Source organism: Mastomys coucha, unplaced genomic scaffold, assembly GCF_008632895.1.
Source record: "Mastomys coucha isolate ucsf_1 unplaced genomic scaffold, UCSF_Mcou_1 pScaffold7, whole genome shotgun sequence".
In the NCBI taxonomy this organism is placed as follows: domain Eukaryota; kingdom Metazoa; phylum Chordata; class Mammalia; order Rodentia; family Muridae; genus Mastomys; species Mastomys coucha.
In genome coordinates this window covers 63,173,067-63,177,184 of record NW_022196913.1, presented here as the reverse complement: position 1 = coordinate 63,177,184, position 4,118 = coordinate 63,173,067, and the positions used below count along the sequence as shown (strand labels likewise).

At 46.2% G+C, this 4,118-nt stretch overlaps 1 pseudogene; it reads left to right on the top strand.

The window, feature by feature from the left end:
* The window catches only part of LOC116081527, a 30,142-nt pseudogene extending 26,626 nt beyond the window's left edge, over positions 1 to 3,516 (top strand).
* The last annotated feature ends 602 nt before the right edge of the window (positions 3,517 to 4,118 follow it).

The following is a 4,118-nucleotide window of genomic DNA, read 5'->3' as shown; positions in this document are numbered from 1 at the left end:
TGATTGTGTTTTCCTGTAGTTCTTTAAGGGATTTTTGTGTTTGCTCTTGAAGGGCTTCTAGCTGTTTATCTGTGTTCTCCTGTATTTCTTTGAGGATGCTATTTATATCTTTTTTAAAGTCCTGTATCATCATCATGAGAAGTGATTTTAGATCTGAATCTTCTTTTTCTGGTGTAATGGTGTGTCCAGGACTTGCTATGGTGGGAGAATTGGGTTCTGATGATGCCAAAGAACCTTGGTTTTTGTTGCTTATATTCTTATGCTTGGCCTGCATCATCTGGTTATCTCTAGTGCTACCTGCCCTTGCTAAATCTCACTGGAGCCTGTCCTTTCTGTGATCCTGATTGTGTCAGAACTCCTCAGAGTCAAACTGTCTCTGTGATCCTGTGACCCTGGGCTTGATAGAGCACCTGGGAGTGGAGCTTCCTCTGGGTGTTGTGGGACTGGCTGTGGAGCCTGCACCCAAGGTCTGCTCAGGGCACCAGCCCAGACAGACCGGAAGAAACCTGAGTCACTGGTCTGGCGGAGTTCCTGTGTGCCTGGTCTGCTGGTCCCAGTTAAGCCCAGTATTGGGACAGATGTTGTGTCCTCCTCACCTCAGATCTTGAGAGTGTCAGAGCACCTGGGAGTGGAGCTTCCTCTGGGTGTTGTGGGTGAGATTTGTTTATTTTATGTGAGTATAACATTGCTCTCTTCAGACACACCAGAAGAGGGCACTGAATCACATTACAAATGGCTGTGAGCCACCATGTGGTTGCTGGGAATTGAGCTCAGGGCTTTGGAAGAGCAGTCAGCGCTCTTAACCACTGAGCCATCTCTCCAGCCCAAAAGTCAAGGTTTTATTCCAGAATTCATATTTCTTCTTCTAGCTCATTTATAAGCTTGCTTCACGCCAAGGCTTATTAAAAGGTGGTTTCTCTAATGCAACGGGGCTGCGTTAAAAAAAGCCCAGGTGCGATGCATGGTTCGCCTACCATTCTTTAGCCACAGATTTATTACCTCAGTTTCAGCTACCAGCTTTCAACTGCTGTCTGAAAATACTAAATGTAAAACTGCAGATATAAGACATCCATAAATGTAAAAGTAATAATAACTGCAATAAAATAACATCTGTGTTTCAGTATTTTCCCTTTAACAGTAATGTTTGTGTTGGGTTCAGACATATAAATTTTCTCATATTATGTAAGAATGTTCTGAATCCTATTTACCTGTAAGTCCTTGTTTTAAAAAAAAAAAAAATCATATGATATTTCTAGTATACATCCTCAATGATTAAGTGGCTAATCACAGGTTTTTTTTCCATAGAGCTATGAAGCTGAACAAATATATTAATATATTTTTTAACCACTGAATTTTTATTTCTAGGATATAAGTTTTAAAGGCATTTTCTTAGCTTCCAAATTTTAATGCTTTTCTACAGGGGATCAAGAAGCCCGCATTTCAAAGCAGCATATCACAGAATTCTAAAATGGTGCTGAAAACTAAGATTACCCAGGCACTGCATGCAGGATGGAAATTAGACATAATGGGAACAGATGTAAGATAGGTTTGGAAATTAAGTCTGTGGTGCCATGGAAATAAACTGGCTACCTCACATGTTGGAGCTATATCAAGAAGGAGCCATGTTCAAACACAGCGTTAAATAAAAGCTACGCTCCTGTTTGACCAGGTAAATGAGAACTACAAGTTCTCTGGACTGAGCGATTCAGAAACGACAAAGAACCAGTGTCTGTGATGGGGTAGGCTTAAGTGTGGTACCCACGCTGTGTCTAAGTCTCCGTGTGTTTGTGAGCAATTAATTTCACTTCTCTAAGTCTCAGTTGACTCATTCGTAAACAAAGAATCTATTGCAAAGAACTGTGATTAACGCTAAGTGGAAGAGTGCAGCCAGAGCCCTGGGTCTCAGATCCAGAACAGACTGCACACTTGTCACTGCCCTCTCCTTCGGACCCCCCACAACCTGTAGGAAGAAATGAATTAGAAGTTCATTAAGAATTTGGAGTTCTCCCTGCACACATGTAATCCCCCTGCACACATGTAAATTTGAGTCGTAATCCCCCTGCACACAAGTAAATTTGAGTGCTTAGATCTGCAATTACTGAGAAATTTAAAACAGGCACAAAACCCCTCTCCGGAGTAAGGGCAGAGGTGGCCATGGTTGTCTGCTTAGGTAGAGAAACGAGAGATTCTCTCAGGAAAGCTCTCCGTTCATCCTAACGTTTTAAAGGACCACCATCGCAAAACACTCATATTCTAGAAACATCTCCTACATCATTGGGAAGAGGCTGTAGCCACCCTCACCAGCACCAGTGGCCTCTGCAGACACCCAGACAAGAGTTAAGAGCCATACCGGGACCTGAAGTCTCCTCCTAAACGCTCCATGCTGTTTGCATGCCCTGGAGCGGCAATTCTTAGAAACCGGCTACTCAGCACGAGCGAGCAAAACCGATTGTGAAACCAGGCTGTCTGCAAAGGGGATCCCTCCCACCTGCACAGAGGGAGTGGTAGTCATAGAAGGCAAGGGTCCTCCCTCTCTGTCTCTCTGTCTCTGTCTCCCCCCCACCCTCTCTCTGTGTTTGTCTGTCTGTGTGTGTTGAAAACAACAAATATCTTTTTAAACAGACACACAAAATCTAAAACTGGGTGTCCACAGAAGAAAAAGAGAATTCAACTTGCTTCCAGAAAAGTGAACAACAACAACAAAAAAAAAACCCTCGCTCCAGAGCAGCCTTCTCCAGGCATCTCCATCCTCCACTAACAACCGCACTTCCTGGGGTCATCTCTTGCGATAGAAACCTTTTCTCTGCAGGGGCTGGCTGGCTTGAGGCACTTGTTGCCTCCTGCAGTCCGCACCTGGTCTCCTGGGCTGACTTTGCTTGGTCCCGAGGCTGCCTGCCTAAAACTCCTGCTGAGCAGCCCAGGCTAACCCGCTGGGGACGGCCTGCCAGGAGAGCCGCGGGCTCCTCGGTGGCTTCTCCCACGCGCCAGCATCCTCAGGCTTAGGCTCACCCAGCTCCCCAGTCCCAGCTCCGTAACCGGCGCGCAGGCTCGCGCCCCCGGCCGCCTTAGACACGGGTCGGCTTGGCCCTCGCTCCATTCCGAATACGGGGTGCCCAGGAGGAGCAGAGAAACGCTTTAGTGGCTGTTTTAACGTTCTGCGGTAACCCAACAGAAATGCAAAAGCATTTGGTGCAAGGCCACTTTTGCTGGCTACAAGCGAGGTCTCCGGAACCAAAGAGAGCACGAGGCTCTTCTTAAAATCGAAGGCGTTTATGCCCGAGATGAAACTGAGTTCTACTTAGGCAAGAGACGTGCATATGTATATAAGGCAAAAAACAATACAGTGACTCCTGGAGGCAAACCAAACAAGACCAGAGTGATCTGGGGAAAAGTAACTCGGGCCCATGGAAACAGTGGGATGGTTCGCGCCAAATTCCGAAGCAACCTTCCTGCAAAGGCCATTGGACACAGAATCCGCGTGATGCTGTACCCATCCCGGATTTAAACTAATGAAGAGTAGATAAATAAAAGTAGATTTGTGCTCTTGTAAAAAAAAAAAAAAAAAGAAAGAAAGAAAGAAAGGAAGGAAGAAAGAAAGAAAGGAAGAAAGAAATGCAAAAGCAAAGCTTTGGGGTGGGGCGGAGCGATTCTCAACGCAAACTGTGTGGTCTTTTGCCAGTTGTACAAGTCCCACCCTCTGCGGGTGTCTAAGTATTTGCTGTCCCGGGTACTTTCTGGAAAGGAGAAAGGGGGAGGGGGAGGAGGGATGAAGGGAGGACTGGGTTTCTCTTGTAAAATGAATGGCACAAAGTGTTACGTTTTTGCAGTTTCTTGGGACCCTCCCCAAAGCCTGACTTCTCAGCAAACAAAACTTTGGAACTTGGACGGCAGGATGTGCAGTAGCTGCCTCTCGTGGGACGCTGGCTTGCTTATGAGCGTTCTTGCCCTGGAACCGTGTAATGAGAGCTCACCAGTATCTCCATTCCCACAACAGCAGGGTATTTTTTTTTTAAAGGTTTCCCCACTCCCTGCCTCTGAGCAAGGTTTCTCTGTATGGCCCTGGCCGTCCTGGAGCTCGTTTCTGTAGACTAGGCTGGCCTCTCACTCAGAAATCTATC